At 38.3% G+C, this 19,158-nt stretch overlaps 1 non-coding gene and 1 pseudogene across 1 annotated transcript; both read left to right on the plus strand.

Annotated features, from left to right (window-relative positions):
- Window positions 1–1,767: 1,767 nt before the first annotated feature.
- On the plus strand, window positions 1,768–1,886 carry LOC124173646 (annotated as a pseudogene).
- Window positions 1,887–11,328: 9,442 nt separating this feature from the next.
- Window positions 11,329–11,447, plus strand: LOC124173643. The gene has a single exon (XR_006868679.1). It is a non-coding gene; the product is annotated as a 5S ribosomal RNA (ribosomal RNA).
- The last annotated feature ends 7,711 nt before the right edge of the window (window positions 11,448–19,158 follow it).

Raw genomic sequence — 19,158 nt, forward strand, 5'->3', positions numbered from 1 at the left:
AAACGATAGAAAATTAAATATTTTACAAAGGGTAGCTTTACTAAATTTAAAAATTCTGAGCAAAATGTGGTATGTCGGCCACGTATTACCGCCCCCAAACGACATTGCCGCTAGTATTATAAAATATATAAACTTCTTCACATGGAAAGAATATATCTTTAAAATTAATAAACAAAGAGCCATTCAGAAATGGGGTGAGGGGGGAATAGGCCTCATCGATTTCCCCAGCAAGGCGAAAGCCCTATTTTACGCTGCCATTGTAAAGACCATAGATGGAGAGAACGAATATAAAAAAGCTCTGTTAAAAAAATCTCTTAACGTGATGGAATCAACGGAAATTTTCAAAATCTATGTGAAAGATTTGAAAGAGATCATCCCAAAGATGGAAATGGCTGAGCTGATTGTTACAAAAAAGGTTTACAAATACCTAGTCAGTCTCAGACAGGATACTAGCATAAAACAAAGACCAAATAAGAAAACGTGGGAAAATTTAAAAAAGGTAAATATGCCAATGGAGTATAAAATAGCGATTTTTAATGTTGTAAATGATTTAGTAATCACGAAAGAAAAATTGTTTAAAATAGGGAAAGAGTTATCGGGTAAATGTACTCAGTGTAATATGGTGGAAGATTTAAAGCACAAGTTCATAAATTGTTTAAGTGTTAGGGAAGAATGGAAAAAAATTAAAAGGGCATTTAAAAATATAAATCTATTTGGTGATGGAGATACAGATAGTTGGAATATTTTATCGTTAAACTTTAAAGTGTTCCCATCGTACAAAAATGAAGTGATAGTGTTCATAATTGGTAGATACATTTATGATATAATAAATCGAAGTGGGGAAGTAAATAAAAAGGTAAATGAAAAAGAAATTATATTTTTAAACAAGGATGCTAAAAACTTATTACTTCAGTTTTACTCCGGCTAAAATGTACTGCTTAATGTTTAACTTTAGGAAAGAAATATTATGTATATGGTTCTTTTAAAGTGTATTACTAATGTATGAAATTAATTTTAACCCTGAAAAAAAAAAAAGGAAACCTCTTTCCTGTGTAAACATTGATTCATTGAGTGCTTTATATTTTCACCTAAATTGTAATATTGAATCTGAATTATGCATTTAATAATAATAAAATGGATCATAAAGACCTACCACGTATGTAGTGAGAAATTTCTTGGGGTTGGTTAAGAGACCGCGGTGGCCTGGTGGATAGAAGCCCGGCCGGCAAACGGAGGAGATGGTCGGTCGGGTGTTCGAGTCCCCAGGCCTCCAAAATATTTTATTGTGTTAATTGGTCAAGGAATGGTGTAATGTATACTATAAACTTTGTGGAATGTATAATTGTTTAAAAATTTGTAACTGTAAGTGTTACAAGATAATAAGAAATTCCGGTAAAAAAAAATAATAAAATTTTTGTTTCATATGACCATTTTGGACTTTATAAAAAGCTCATAGGACGTGTTTTAAGTGTGAATGAATGCAAGTGACGGTGGCCTGGTGGATCGACGTCCGGCCAGTGAAGAGTGAAGTGCAGTGAGTGAGACCGGACGTTCGAATCCCCAGGCCTCCTACTTCAAGATAATAGAAGAAAAGAGAGCTAAAAAAAAAAAAAATGGTCATAATCTGTATGAAAAGTTTTTTATACATTCAAAATTTTTCTTTTTTTCTACTTTTTGTATGTAAAAAAAAATTATTAAGGGCATTGAAGTGACTTGTATTATGTTCTATTTTGTATTGTTTTTGAATTCTGACATTAAAATATTTAAAAAAAAAAAAATACCACGTTGAATACACCGGTTCTCGTCCGATCACCGAAGTTAAGCAACGTCGGGCCCGGATAGTACTTGGATGGGTGACCGCCTGGGAACACCGGGTGCTGTTGGTATCACTTTTTATTTTTTTCCCCTATCCTTATGATAACTAATTACAAGTTATTCACCACATGCATGCGTTGAAGGATGTGCATTGCATTTTCTTTCGCGTGAAATGGCAGTACTCCCACTTCCTTCAAGTGAAACGATTGAAACACGCCACTTCAGTTTTCCCAGTTAACTTTTCCTTATCGCGCAGAACGCTGCCTTTGTGCAGTCCATGCCATTTCTTAGGCCCATACCATTCCTTCCGTATTCTACACGTAAGTTACTCACATCGTACATACTGAAAAAAATCATATCGCTCGAGTAAATTCCGTAAGTGTAGTAAATGACATCTCATGAAGGAAACGTCGGTGATTACAGCGAAAATTATATTGTTCCACGAACGATCGATATAACTTTTTTATTCACCACTCTTGGATAATATATTTCTGTTCCTAGGTTGATACATTCGTTATGTCATTCATAGAGAAACCGCGCTTAAAACAGTCAAGCCCGGAAAATTTAAATAAAGTAATGTAACGCCGAACAATATACTTCTCGAAATTATTCCTTGAGAGAACTGCTTTTCCTGTCTGCATTCCATAATGCTCCATTTCCAGCGAATCCATTTTTAAAATTGAATGCATACCCAAAATAATTTCGATCATGAAACAGTTGACACAACAACAGGCGACATTTACTAAGCGATGGGAGCTGAAAGAAATCGCCATTACAGTAACAAGCACACCGTTGCTACAGACATTTTTCAGAAACACATTTTCAAATATCGAGTACATGAAATAACGGAATTGAGAGACACTAAAGCACATCCGACTACTGCGGGAAACTGGCAACTATTAAACTTAAAAAAATATTTTAACTCAGCTACCACGAGCTATGCATTGCCAGAAAATGCCGAGAAAAATTCTTTAAAAAAAGAAGACGAAGGTCAATTTGTGAAATGCTTTCAACGATTAGTATTCTCCTTTTAGATTTTCTGGAAACGAAAATTAATTCATAGCGTAATAATTAAAACCCTGCTACGTGCGATTCCCTTCATTAACCGGATCGGCTATTGATCATTCATCATTCCTTTTCTTACACGTGTGTAGCGTCAAAAGGTGGAAGATACAAACGACGTAATGTCAGCTGTCACTGACAAACTTGCAACAATGTAATAATTAATCTCGTCATCCGCATCCCGGGACAAGTATTGCATCGTGAGTGCTCAAAAAGTAACACGCGCTGCCGCTAGATGGTGCGAGGGAGGCCACTCCGCAGTCCGGTGCCTGCCTCGCCGGGCGCGTGCAAACACAAGTTTGAACGTTCGATCCCCCGAGGGAGAGCGCACCCGGGCTATTGTTTACGACCGAGGTCAACAATGCCAATGCATACGCTGTCGAGTCCTCGGATCTTGACTGTCTCGAACAATTGCTATTAATGACAGCAATGGCACATAGCCTTTTCGTCCGAAGACGCAAAGCTTGCGTCCGTTTCGCACGTAAAATCACTTTTAAATTCAATCTATGAACACATCATTGTAAACCTGCACATTTCTCTCATTTCTCATCGTTGGTGAATGTTAATTTTGACTGAAGGAAATTAAATCCGGGCAATGCTATTAACTGCCGACCACCGAGCGTCGCTCGGCGTATCGCATTTCATTTTCGCGTTCAAAACTAGCGGACCACTTCCACTCCCATACGAATTGAGTTCCTGCAAGTCTCGACACGCACACTGACTAGGCAGCCGGTATCGGGGGTGTCGAGCCTGGAGAAAAGCAAAACAAAATGCTGCCGTCCGAACTTGCGTGTCATGCGATGGATAAAATTGTGCTCCCGGAACATGAAGGACGCAATTTCTTTCTTTCATTATGTCTCGTTTACGTTGTAATGGCACGCTTGCAATCGGTTAAACGGACAAAGCTTGCAGATGCATTCGAGAAATATATTAATCGCGGAGTTGTTTCGTGAACGATTCATTACATCAATTCAATTACAGATTTATTGTAACAGTTACTCATCAAACGCACGACGTCCTACGAAGCACAATTTCGACGGCCTATCAAAGACAATGAAACGCAAACGTACGATACTTACTATCGATACTTAATTCGCAACAATAAGAATTTTTCAATGCAAGCAATTAGTAGTGGTACACTTCCCACACGCAAATCGGTGCAACAACTTCAGCGTTAGTACTTGTTCAAACAATTGAAAACAACAGCAATGAAACCAGCAAACACCCGGTTGCTAAGGATAATTAGCACGTCAACAATCACATTTCTCATTCCCTTTCCCGGGAAAGACCAGCGATTAAAAAGTTTGATGTAATGACATCGAGTAATTATCACCCATGGCGAAAGCTTTTGAAATTTCGATCCCCTACGGTTACCTCGTAACAATCAGTAACGCATTGAAAGAGCACAGTTTACATTTTTTCCCGAAAATCATAACACATGCGGTGTGCGAAAATGAGTGTCGAGGACTTAAAATAGTCTTCGACGCTTTGCACAATGCGTTCCCACATTTCCGATAACCAACGATGAACATAATTTTGCAAAATCACAAATAAACTTGCGTATGAGTGCCGCTACTTACAACATTTCACGGTTTCCATTCAATCATATGACAATGGCGTTTTGCTGGTCTCCAATTTCACGAGTCTGAGGAAACGTTTGTGATTTGACGTTTTACAATTAATTCCTTTTCCATATCCGATAAAATTCTTTTGGCCTCCGTGATGCTAACACTACGCTTTTCAAGTCACATGTCAAATCAACACAGCATTACCATGGAATGTTATCGTTGCCCTAATTAATTATGTAGTTCCGCTGCGAAGAAGTTATGAAATATCACACAAGGAATTATATTCGGACGAAAGGCACGTTAACAATAATCAACGCCGGCTGACATTGGAAATGCGGTGTTCACTATTCGACATCGCTGACTGCTTTCATAACAGCAGTCCAAATACATAGCATTACACTTATTATTAATCCGGATCTGCCAATGTACATAACTTCACACATACAGAGTATACGACCACGATGTAACACCGTAAACACTTCCATTAAAATATTCCGTAATAAATTTTGTGAAACCAAACAATCCGTTGCTAAGGAATTCGCGAAAAATGTTCTTCCTTCAACTCCTTCGTCAACATTTCAAACAGTGCACAGTGCCTAAGATACAAAGTGCAAGGGAAAACCATCAACGTCTTAGCACATTCAAAGGCAAACACTTTTAAATTATGCCACGATTCACTCAACTTGTAACAATTAAGGACGCCACGACTAATTTATGTTTTCTTACGATGCACAATTAAACGCTGGGATCAATCAACCGTCATCATCGTCAAACAGTGTATTAATCACATCACAGTTCACTTTTCTACACAAAAGAGAAAGCCAAGGAATAACACAGACAACGATTATGAATGTAAAAAGTAGAAAAATAAGTAACAGCGTACTTACTCGGCTCTTCGGCTGTAGATCACAATCGCTGTTGTCAACACACTTCATTCCCGTACATTTAACTAACTTTTCCTATGCATCCAGCGACACAAACACTTTCAATCCTTTCCTCACGATTGCCAAGCGTCACAAAGAACACTACAGAACCGGCGTTATGTCAGTTACAGCTGATAAACATTATACAATTATCACTGATATTAGTTACTCGCGACGTCTTCTCACTACAGCTGCCGCAGCAAGAGCGATCGAGTGGTAATACAGATTCGGCCGCTAGATGGTGCGGGGGGAACCTCCAGCAGTCCACTGCGCGCATCGCTGTTGGGAATTAGGAATCGCGCGTGGGAAAGCAATTGGGATAATTATTCGCAACGCAGCGGCAAAATGCGAATCCTTGCCATACCTAATGAACCATCGATTGTCATTGGTCGTGAACTATTAATGTTCTCCACAACAATGGCACATCGAACGACCAAATCCCCGCCTTAAAGTCGCATATAATATCGTAAATTAAGCCAAGATTCAAGCGCAATGTGGTGAACATTTGCATAATTGGAATATAGAGTACTCTTGTACCTCAAAATATCCACCAAAACGTACCTCATGATGCAGAGTCTTACGTGGTTTTCGACGATTTCCAAGCGATTTTAAACCAATATATCAAGTACGGATGTCACTGTTAACATTCGTATGGCGAAGGAAATGATGTAGCAATCAGGAATTACTGAAAGAGGCAGTACAATCTGGGAAATGTTTGTGAGTTTGCCTTTGACGTTTGAAAAGTAATTCCTCTACTACGTCCGATAACATTCCTTGGGCTCCGTTATGCTAACAGTTCGCTTTTAAAATCACATGTTAAGTTATCACAGCTTACCATTAAACTGCCCAAATTATTTACGTTATAATATCCCTGCCCTAATATTTACGTTATTCCGCTGCCAAGAAAAAATGAAATAGCACAAAAGGAATTACATTCCCACGAAAGGAACGTTAAGAATAACCAACGACGCCTGACGGTAGGAATGGGACGTGTAATCGTCAACATCGTTAATTGTTCTTTCATTGCACTTGCTAGACTTAGCATTGACACGTATTACTAATCAAGATCTGCCAATTAAAATCACTTCACTCATGCAAATTTAAGGACGACGATATAACACGCTAAACACTTCCATTTAATTATTCCGTATTCACTAATGTGAAACCAGCAATCCGTTGCTAAGGAAAAAATTAGCGAAAAATATTCTTCCTTCCACTCTTTCGTCAACATTTCAAACAGTGCACAGTGCCTAACATACAAAGTGCAAGGGATAACCATCAACGCCTTAGCACAGAAAAGGCAAACAGTTTTAAATTAAGCCACGATTCACTCAACTTGTAACAATTAAGGACGCCACGAATAATTTCGGTTTTCTTAGGATACACAATTACACGTTGGGATCAATCAACCGTCATCATCGTCAAACAGTGAATTAATCACTACACAGTTTACTTTTCCACACGAAAGAGAAACGAAAGGAACAACACAGTCAACGAATACGAGCGTGAAAAGTGTTTAAATAAGTAATAGCGTACTTACTCGGCTCGCTGGTTGTGGATCACAGTATTCACCTGCACGGCTATCAGAATCGCTGTTTTCATCACACTATTGATTCTCGTGCATTTCACTCACTTTTCCTATACATCCATCGACACAGACACTTTCACTCATTTCCTCGCGTTTGCTGTGCGTCACAAAGAACACTACATAACCGGCGTTATGTGATTAACCACTGATAAACATGGACTAATTATAACTGATAATAATTATTCGCGTCGTCTTCTCACGACAGCTACCGCTGATCGAGTAGTAATTCAGAATCCGCCGACAGATGGCGCGGGAGGCCTTTTCGCAGTCGCTCGCCGTGGACGTCCAGAGCGGAATTTGAAATATCGTCTCTCGGTGGGATTTCTATCCCGGATTGCGACTCGGCGCAAATATGCGAACGCTAGCCACGATGAATGATTTATCGACTCATCCGCGGTCAATTGTCGTGAAATGCGGAAAAACAAATGTTGTCATTTACAACAATGAAACACCGCACTGTATTCCAACGACGCGAAGCACGGAATATATGTAAATAATCCATTCATCAAACACAGTATCGTTTAAACGTACATGATCGGAACACGACCGCCTCGTAAATGATCATCTGCCAGTGAAGTGACGACTGTCAAGCGGTGTCTTTCCTCCGCCCGCGATTTGCATTTCATTTCGGCGTTCGGAGGGAGCGGACCGCTTCGACTCCAGGCAGGAATACACTCCGTGCGGCTGACGATTCTCGGCATCGCGGGTGCAGGGCAGGGGGGCCGCGAGGCAGAGAACATCTCGGACGTAGGTGCTCGTCGCGATAACACGGATAAGCGGGGAAAGAACTCGGCTCGGTTATACCTTAGGTTAGGTGATTAGAAGTGATTCATTGATTAGCCGTAAATACCGGACCATTTCATTAGCATATCGATTCCGCGACGAATGCAGTGAGCGATTTAACTGTTTGTCACCGTTCCTTCCTACTCTGAAAATGTTTCGTGCCCGAGTTGCTGCCCGCAGTTGTCCACGATTCAATTTTACATTTTCCCTAACGGTACCGTAAGTTCTTACTACATTTTTGCATGCCACGGTGAATGACAATCGTTCTCCAGTCTCTTTGCCATCGGAGTGAAGCGGAAATTACATCCTTTCGCGAGCGATCGAAGAATTTCCTTATGCGAATTAATTATTCCTCGTGAGTAGTCAGGTCTACTTTCCTTCCTCGATTGCACCCTACATACGTCAAATATCCTTCCTCTTCTCAATAAGTGATATCGTCACTGTCTGCCAGTGTCAACGACTTATCCTTAAACCGAACTCCCATAGTTGTACATATTCGCAGTACACGAGAAAAGTTCGCAGATTTTCGGAGTATAGCCGTACATTTAGTCAGTAAAGGGAGAGAACCGATTAATTAATATCTCATGAGTAGGCAATCCACATTTCTCTACACTGTATTAAAACGCACGGAACGACTTAATCCGTAGCAATAAATTTCCGTGCCTTCTGCCTTGAGTATATGTTAATGAACACACTCGTCTCTTCCACAATGATTTTCAAAGCATAACTCAATTATTTGGAAAGCTTTTCGTGACATTGAGCAGTTTCGCTTGAGCGCTGAACGATATAGTTACCCTTAGTAACGAAGTTATTTGGTTTCCTGTTGGCTGTTTGCTACACATAAACATTTCAATGCAAGACGTAACGCGAGTACAGCAAATAATGGAAACTTTGCATCGCTAATTCTTTCAACGTTACGTGCGACGTAACATAGCAACCAACGGTGGAAAATCATGGAATTCGCTTATCAAAAATGCCACTTCTTGCAAGTACTGCTAATTTTTATTAATAGGGGAATGTTGTCTGCTTAATATAAATTGCCTCCCGAAGACATATAAGACACGGGAAAAAAAATTCTGTGGCCTGTAAGTTGACAAATAGCAATCCAATTTCATACACTTTACCCAAATCCTTTGCTGATTTCTACCAAATATTTTGATGTCCCTCGTGAACCGAAAACTTTGATAAATTTAGTCATAACTCCATAATTCTAACATAATTTTTTTTCGTGCACCGCATTGGAAACCATTCTTGCCATTGTGTTACTTCAGCATGTTAATTAGGAATGGTTTGCAAGGGAAATGCAGAAAAAGCGAGAATGTTATTGATATTCTCCCCTTCTTCGGTTACTAGTGAATGACTGCGTCTCGTATTAATATACCATAAATTAACTAATAACAAGCTGGTCGCCTATTTCGCACTTGGCTGCGAACTGTCTGAGTATGGTTCCGCCGCCGCCGCTAGATGGTGCGGCGTGCTTCTCCCGGCGATTCACAGACTTTCTCTGCGCACATCGGCCGACGGAAAGGCGGCTACTGAAATAAGAAACATTCCTTCGGGTAACCGCGCGGGTGAGAAAATCCCAGAGCGCCTATTTTCCCCTTCATTAAATCACGGGAATGAAAGAAAATTCTAAAATGTGATGCATCATTCCCAATGCAGTCCCCCGTGACTTTGAAATAAATTTTTAGCCGTGGTGGACACGGAATATCGCAAACACCTTTTCCATACACACCGGAGTCGCGTTAAATGCCGGAATCGTCTAAAATTATGCTCCCTCGTCACGAGCATTTTCTTTCGTTGCAGTTGGAAAGTATTACTTGGCGAATCAGATTATTCAGCGTCCTTAGTGGAAGATGTATTTGTATCCCTCATTCTCTAATTCATTGATGAAGACTGTTTCAGAAAAAACCAGTGCGACGTAATCCATTTCGTGCAGTCAGTTATAAACATTTCCCTCCATACCGTTTCAAAGTTTTATTCGTCCACAAATTTTATGTAACGCACTCTCTCTTCGTGCGAAGTACCGCCACGTGGAAAGAATCCGGGGGTGGGGAAATTCTTGGGTCAACGAAGACAACTTTCCTGGGAACCCGTGTGTGGGGTAGTTCCCACGCTTGGATCCGGGTGGTGGGGGACGGGTTCCCCCACCACGAACCTAAACGCAGCGAGTGGGGCAGGGGACGCCGGGAAGAAAAAAAGAAGTTCCAACGGGCGAATTTTTCAAAAGACGCAATGGCCTCCTTCGTTTGTTTCCCGTCGACGTAAAAAGTGAGTAAGTGTTTTCTATTCATGGCATCATTCAATACCTGCCGTATCGAAAGACTTGCAGGCGAGGATAATCACTCCAATGACAGCAACACATACTTTCATGGCATAGCACCATTAAAAATGTTGGAAAGGTAATCGACTGCCATTAATGGAAGTAGGGTTTTGCAAGGCTTCGAGATAACGTGTAATACTTGAAAAAAAGAAAAAACGCTCAATGTATACCGTTCCTTCGTCAACAGTACACTTTCATTACTTTCACGCAATAGTCATGTCGAGGAATTTATCAATCAATGATCGGTGTACACGTCCAATGAAGTGTTTCCATAGCGCAAGTGAAATTTTAGGGTTGGAAATATTTCCGTCGGGCATACGTTTCACGAAAGCAAATGCCAGTCGCCCGCCTGTATGGGAACATGAAGGGGACTCTTGTTCCCACGGTCGGAAATGGTGGTGGGGGAAGGTACGTCTCCCCGACCGAGAAGCGGCAGCGTGTGACGTAAGCAAGTGTCGGTAGGGGAGAACTTTGAATCGAGGTCGGCTCCCTGCCAACGGACAGTTTTTTTGAAGGGGCGCACTATCGTTCGTCATTCCTCCACGTAAATGTTACGAAATCGGTTCGCATCACAGGGGCAGTAATGCCACCTCATAATCGCAATTGGGAAAAAGAGTGAAGCGCGATAAGCGAGGAAGGATAATAATTTCCTATTCCGTAATATAACTCGGAGTAAAACCACGAATTCCTGTCTCCGTGGCAGTGTGTTGGCATTGGGAGATAGATAAATGACATAAAGAAAAATGTATGAATGTAGGGAAAAACATTTTTTGTTCCAAGAATGGTGAAAACGATTTTTTACACATTGCTTAACCAACAAAGAGCATAACACCGTCAAGTCCGGAAAATGTAGATGAAGAAATTGGAACGACAAGAATTATCTTTCTCAAATTAATTCCCTCGTTACGCATTACATAATCATCTTTTGCCAGAAAATTTCTTTGAAGAAGTAAATGCATCCCTTGCGTTACATCGATCATTAAACAGTCGAAACAACAACAGGCGACATTTACCAATGGATTAAAGCTGAAACGAATCGCCATTACACCAACAAGCACACCGTTACGAAAGACATTTTTCATAAACACATTTTCAAAGATGGACCAAAAGATATAACGGAATTGAGAATTGCTTAAGCATAAAGGGACTGTTGTCTGGAAATGGTAACTATTCAACAGAAACAAAAGCAGATACAACCGCGAAGAAACCAGATCTTCCTTCGATTCTCAAGTCATGATAACTTTTTGAGGATTCGGTCATGTACTCGCCAACGGCCACACCACGTACAATTCACCGGTTCTCGTTCGATCACCGAAGTTAAACTACGTAGGGCACGGATAGTACTTGGACGGGTGACCGCCTGGGAATACCGGGTGCTGTTGGCATTACTTTTATTCTTCAACTTGTTTAAAAAAAATATTTTCAATCACCTACCGCGAGCAATGCAGAGCAGGAATATGCCGCGAAAATTTCTTTTGAGAAAGAAATGTCACTATGTGAAATATTTTCTACATATTTTATTCGCGTGTTTCAAGAGTGACATTAATGTAGCGTTGGAGAGGAAAGGCTTTGGGAAAAATCCATTTTCAGTCATTACTGCAATCACTTCCTCGGAATTTATTCCCTAATGCGAGAGTTTCGTTGATTCCGATATGTGGTGAATGAGAGAAATAGGTTTGGGAATAATTTTAATTTGCATGCCACGCGACATTTTCCTTCGATCCTCGGTTATCACAGCGGGATTACATACTCTAAAGGCATGGAAATCGGCTTCCGCTTCCCGGTGTCCATTGGGAGATGGCGTGCAGAGGGTTTTTCATTGAATTATTAGAAATAGTTTAAACTACCCAAGTAATTAATAACGGTCATTTTCAGAAAAGATAAGGTTTGAAGATTGTTATCATACCATCGATGTTCAACGGTACATCTCCCTAACCATCCCACGGTACGTTTTCGCGAAAGCACGAAATTTCGATGCTCGATCAACAATACGCCATTACCTTGGCAACGAGGCAAGACGAGAATCAACAACACAGGCGTACGGGTAATGACAGCGCAGCACTCATTGACGTGGAATTAGTTACATTTCTTGGTTAAACGTGGCATTCTCGGATGGTATAATACATTGTATCGTATGCTGGACTCATCGCCTGCCGTTTCACGGAACCGTGTCTCGGGAGGTGGTGCGCCCTAGTGGCAGTTGCGGAACTATCGGCTAGGATTCTTGCATCACGCAAGAACCTCACGGAATTTGAGTAAAAATTGTAGGTATTAAAACGCAATGTGGAAGTGGTACTCGTCGCAAACACTGTGACAAGTGTTCCCTAATGTGCAAGTGAAGTCCCCGTGTCGATGTTGTCCCCGTGTTTGTGAAATGTATGGTAGAAGAAAGGCGGCGCAAAGTGAAGTGTTGGAAGGCGACAGAGGAAAAATTCGGAAAATAAATCCGTTATTGCGTGTGACTGAGAAAATGTGTTAACGCGAAGAAATTGGTAGTGCATACTTTCATGTGAATGTGGTAATTATGTCGTTGCATTGCAAATACAACCAATACATCATTTGTTTGTTCAGGCTGAAGTTGGCCGATGTGTAGGAGTTTGCTGATAAGAAAGGCAAACGATAGGGAAATGTGGGGCGTAATGCAGTGAATTCATACATTAATTCTTTCCATAAATTACTGATCATGTTATTAGTTAAAGGCTGGGCGTCGTTAGGGAAATATAATTTTCATGGTTAAATGTTGGAATGAGCTGTTATGTTGTCAACGCTTCGAGAGTACACAAACTGTGTCATTATGGAAATTAGTTTGTTTTATGCAATTAAACTGGTCAGGAATAAGTGGTTTACCTTTCTTAGCATTTGAAAAGGTATGTGATGGAAATCGATACCCAAGGAGAGATATCATGATAGGTGAAGTTTGCAATTTGAAAACAAGTCTTAATTGTCGGGGCATTATGCAGAATAACATTGCTATTTGATGTTCGGAAATTGTAAAACTTGACTGGAGTATGCGTTTTAGGAAGTGTATCAATGGAAGCGTTAGTCCATGGCGATAGTTTGGGAATAGAATGATGATTGGGGGAATGTTGATATGTGCAGTTGTGGCATCAGGGCTTGGAGATTACATAATATGTGATATAAATGAAATTGTAATGAGTCGTGCAATGAAACTCGTCAGGAATACGTGCATTAACTCTTCCTTCGTTTTAAAAGTGAACTGGTGTTAATCCGTGAAAGAACATAGTTTTGATAAGGGAACGGCAGACATTTGTGTGGCTGAGTAAATGAAATTCCAATTGTGATATTCAAAATTATTCATAAAAACCATAATTACCGAGGGATTCTGACGGGATGCGTTCTAAAACGTTAACAATAGTAAAACATACATTAGTGTCGAGTTTCGTAGCGTTAGAGTAATTAGTTTAAAAAATATTCCGGTTGAAGTGACTGAAATATTGCAGAGGCTAAATATTGAATAACAACATTATGTCCTATAGACAGTGAAAACCAGCGGATTCTGGTGGGACAAGTTTTAAAACAATAGGAGAGATAAGGCAATTGTCGGTGACGAGTGTCAGTGCGATTGAATCAATGGTTGAATTAATATGTTACAATGTGTGTATGACATAATGACATTAAATGTGTCATACTCAAAATTATTCATAAAAACCATAATTACCGAGGGATTTTGACGGGATGCGTTTTAAAACGTTAACAATAGTAAAACATACGTTAGTGTCGAGTTTCGTAGCGTTAGAGTAATTAGTTTAAAAAATATTCCAGTTGAAGTGACTGAAATATTGCACAGGCTAAATAATGAATAACAACATTATGTCCTATAAACAGTGAAAACCAGCGGATTTTGGTGGGACAAGTTTTAAAACAATAGGAGAAATAAGGCAATTGTCGGTGACGAGTGTCAGTGCGATTGAATCAATGGTTGAATTAATATGTTACAATGTGTGTATGACATAATGACATTAAATGTGTCATACTCAAAATTATTCATAAAAACCATAATTACCGAGGGATTTTGACGGGATGCGTTTTAAAACGTTAACAATAGTAAAACATACGTTAGTGTCGAGTTTCGTAGCGTTAGAGTAATTAGTTTAAAAAAATATTCCGGTTGAAGTGACTGAAATATTGCAGAGGCTAAATATTGAATAACAACATTATGTCCTATAAACAGTGAAAACCAGCGGATTTTGGTGGGACAAGTTTTAAAACAATAGGAGAGATAAGGCAATTGTCGGTGACGAGTGTCAGTGCGATTGAGTCAATGGTTTAATTAATATGTTACAATGTGTGAATGACAAAATGACATTAAATGTGTCACACTCAAAATTATTCATAAAAACCATAATTACCGAGGGATTTTGACGGGATGCGTTTTAAAACGTTAACAATAGTAAAACATACGTTAGTGTCGAGTTTCGTATCGTTAGAATAATTAGTTTTAAAAATATTCCAGTAGAAGTGCCTGAAAAATTGCAGAGGATAAATATTGAATAACAACATTATGTCCTATAAACAGTGAAAACCAGCGGATTTTGGTGGGACAAGTTTTAAAACAATAGAAGAAATAAGGCAATTGTTGGTGACGAGTGTCAGTGCGATTGAGTCAATGGTTTAATTGATATGTTACATTGTGTGTATGACAAAATGACATTAAATGTGTCACACTCAAAATTATTCATAAAAACCATAATTACCGAGGGATTTTGACGGGATGCATTTTAAAACGTTCACAATAGTAAAACATACGTTAGTGTCGAGTTTCGTAGCGTTAGAATAATTAGTTTAAAAAATATACCGGTTGAAGTGACTGAAATATTGCAGAGGCTAAATATTGAATAACAACATTATGTCCTATAAACAGTGAAAACCAGCGGATTTTGGTGGGACAAGTTTTAAAACAATAGAAGAAATAAGGCAATTGTCGGTGACGAGTGTCAGTGCGATTGAATTAATGGTTGAATTAATATGTTACAATGTGTGTATGACATAATGACATTAAATGTGTCATACTCAAAATTATTCATAAAAACCATAATTACCGAGGGATTTTGACGGGATGCGTTTTAAAACGTTAACAATAGTAAAACATACGTTAGTGTCGAGTTTCGTAGCGTTAGAGTAATTAGTTTAAAAAATATTCCGGTTGAAGTGACTGAAATATTGCAGAGGCTAAATATTGAAAAACAACATTATGTCCTATAGACAGTGAAAACCAGCGGATTTTGGTGGGACAAGTTTTAAAACAATAGGAGAGATAAGGCAATTGTCGGTGACGAGTGTCAGTGCGATTGAATGAATGGTTGAATTAATATGTTACAATGTGTGTATGACATAATGACATTAAATGTGTCATACTCAAAATTATTCATAAAAACCATAATTACCGAGGGATTTTGACGGGATGCGTTTTAAAACGTTAACAATAGTAAAACATACGTTAGTGTCGAGTTTCGTAGCGTTAGAGTAATTAGTTTAAAAAATATACCGGTTGAAGTGACTGAAATATTGCAGAGGCTAAATATTGAAAAACAACATTATGTCCTATAGACAGTGAAAACCAGCGGATTTTGGTGGGACAAGTTTTAAAACAATAGGAGAGATAAGGCAATTGTCGGTGACGTGTGTCAGTGCGATTGAATGAATGGTTGAATTAATATGTTACAATGTGTGTATGACATAATGACATTAAATGTGTCATACTCAAAATTATTCATAAAAACCATAATTACCGAGGGATTTTGACGGGATGCGTTTTAAAACGTTAACAATAGTAAAACATACGTTAGTGTCGAGTTTCGTAGCGTTAGAGTAATTAGTTTAAAAAATATTCCGGTTGAAGTGACTGAAATATTGCAGAGGCTAAATATTGAATAACAACATTATGTCCTATAAACAGTGAAAACCAGCGGATTTTGGTGGGACAAGTTTTAAAACAATAGGAGAGATAAGGCAATTGTTGGTGACGAGTGTCAGTGCGATTGAGTCAATGGTTTAATTAATATGTTACAATGTGTGTATGACAAAATGACATTAAATGTGTCACACTCAAAATTATTCATAAAAACCATAATTACCGAGGGATTTTGACGGGATGCGTTTTAAAACGTTAACAATAATAAAACATACGTTAGTGTCGAGTTTCGTAGCGTTAGAATAATTAGTTTGAAAAATATTCCGGTTGAAGTGACTGAAATATTGCAGAGGCTAAATATTGAAAAACAACATTATGTCCTATAGACAGTGAAAACCAGCGGATTTTGGTGGGACAAGTTTTAAAACAATAGGAGAAATAAGGCAATTGTCGGTGACGAGTGTCAGTGCGATTGAATGAATGGTTGAATTAATATGTTACAATGTGTGTATGACATAATGACATTAAATGTGTCATACTCAAAATTATTCATAAAAACCATAATTACCGAGGGATTTTGACGGGATGCGTTTTAAAACGTTAACAATAGTAAAACATACGTTAGTGTCGAGTTTCGTAGCGTTAGAGTAATTAGTTTAAAAAATATACCGGTTGAAGTGACTGAAATATTGCAGAGGCTAAATATTGAAAAACAACATTATGTCCTATAGACAGTGAAAACCAGCGGATTTTGGTGGGACAAGTTTTAAAACAATAGGAGAAATAAGGCAATTGTCGGTGACGTGTGTCAGTGCGATTGAATGAATGGTTGAATTAATATGTTACAATGTGTGTATGACATAATGACATTAAATGTGTCATACTCAAAATTATTCATAAAAACCATAATTACCGAGGGATTTTGACGGGATGCGTTTTAAAACGTTAACAATAGTAAAACATACGTTAGTGTCGAGTTTCGTAGCGTTAGAGTAATTAGTTTAAAAAATATTCCGGTTGAAGTGACTGAAATATTGCAGAGGCTAAATATTGAATAACAACATTATATCCTATAAACAGTGAAAACCAGCGGATTTTGGTGGGACAAGTTTTAAAACAATAGGAGAGATAAGGCAATTGTTGGTGACGAGTGTCAGTGCGATTGAGTCAATGGTTTAATTAATATGTTACAATGTGTGTATGACAAAATGACATTAAATGTGTCACACTCAAAATTATTCATAAAAACCATAATTACCGAGGGATTTTGACGGGATGCGTTTTAAAACGTTAACAATAATAAAACATACGTTAGTGTCGAGTTTCGTAGCGTTAGAATAATTAGTTTGAAAAATATTCCGGTTGAAGTGACTGAAATATTGCAGAGGCTAAATATTCAATAACAACGTTATGTCCTATAAACAGTGAAAACCAGCGGATTTTGGTGGGACAAGTTTTAAAACAATAGGAGAGATAAGGCAATTGTCGGTGACGAGTGTCAGTGCGATTGAATTAATGGTTGAATTAATATGTTACAATGTGTGTATGACAAAATGACATTAAATGTGTCATACTCAAAATTATTCATAAAAACCATAATTACCGAGGGATTTTGACGGGATGCGTTTTAAAACGTTAACAATAGTAAAACATACGTTAGTGTCGAGTTTCGTAGCGTTAGAGTAATTAGTTTAAAAAATATACCGGTTGAAGTGACTGAAATATTGCAGAGGCTAAATATTGAAAAACAACATTATGTCCTATAGACAGTGAAAACCAGCGGATTTTGGTGGGACAAGTTTTAAAACAATAGGAGAAATAAGGCAATTGTCGGTGACGAGTGTCAGTGCGATTGAATTAATGGTTGAATTAATATGTTACAATGTGTGTATGACAAAATGACATTAAATGTGTCATACTCAAAATTATTCATAAAAACCATAATTACCGAGGGATTTTGACGGGATGCGTTTTAAAACGTTAACAATAGTAAAACATACGTTAGTGTCGAGTTTCGTAGCGTTAGAGTAATTAGTTTAAAAAATATTCCGGTTGAAGTGACTGAAATATTGCAGAGGCTAAATATTGAAAAACAACATTATGTCCTATAGACAGTGAAAACCAGCGGATTTTGGTGGGACAATTTTAAAACAATAGGAGAAATAAGGCAATTGTCGGTGACGAGTGTCAGTGCGATTGAATGAATGGTTGAATTAATATGTTACAATGTGTGTATGACATAATGACATTAAATGTGTCATACTCAAAATTATTCATAAAAACCATAATTACCGAGGGATTTTGACGGGATGCGTTTTAAAACGTTAACAATAGTAAAACATACGTTAGTGTCGAGTTTCGTAGCGTTAGAGTAATTAGTTTAAAAAATATTCCGGTTGAAGTGACTGAAATATTGCAGAGGCTAAATATTGAATAACAACATTATGTCCTATAAACAGTGAAAACCAGCGGATTTTGGTGGGACAAGTTTTAAAACAATAGGAGAAATTAGGCAATTGTCGGTGACGAGTGTCAGTGCGATTGAATTAATGGTTTAATTAATATGTTACACTCCCTGGCTGTCGACATGAAATTCCTAGGGTCAAACTCAATATTATTTATAAAAACCATAATTACCGAGGGATTTTGATGGGAGACATTTTAAAACGTTCTTAAAGTGAAAACAGACATTATTGAGGAGTATCATAGTCTCTGAATGAATACTTTCAAAATACGCCATTTTTTGGGTTGAAAGTAAGCGAAGACTGAATTTTCAATATCAGCATTATGTCATATGAACAGTAAAAACCAGTGGATTTTGATGGGACCGGTTTTAAAACGACAAGAAAATTAAGACAAATATTCGTGACAAGTGTCAGTGCAACGGAGTAAATAGTTTTAAAAATGTGTTACAGTTGCTAATGAGTTAATCAAATTTCCATTTTCATACTCAAAATTATTTCTAAAAACCATAATTACCGTGGGATTTGGACGGGAGACGTTTCAAAACTTAGGTGTATTCAAAAAGAACATTATAGCGGAGTTCCGTAGCCACAGAATGAATACTTTGAAAAATATCCCATATTATGTGTCTGACAGCAAATGCTGATTTTTCAATATCAACGTTATGTCATATGAACAGTAAAAACCAGTGAATTTTGATGGGACCGGTTTTAAAACGACAAGGAAATTAAGGCAATTATTCGTGACTAGTGTCAGTGCGA

This window comes from Ischnura elegans, unplaced genomic scaffold, assembly GCF_921293095.1.
Source record: "Ischnura elegans unplaced genomic scaffold, ioIscEleg1.1, whole genome shotgun sequence".
In the NCBI taxonomy this organism is placed as follows: Eukaryota; Metazoa; Arthropoda; class Insecta; order Odonata; family Coenagrionidae; genus Ischnura; species Ischnura elegans.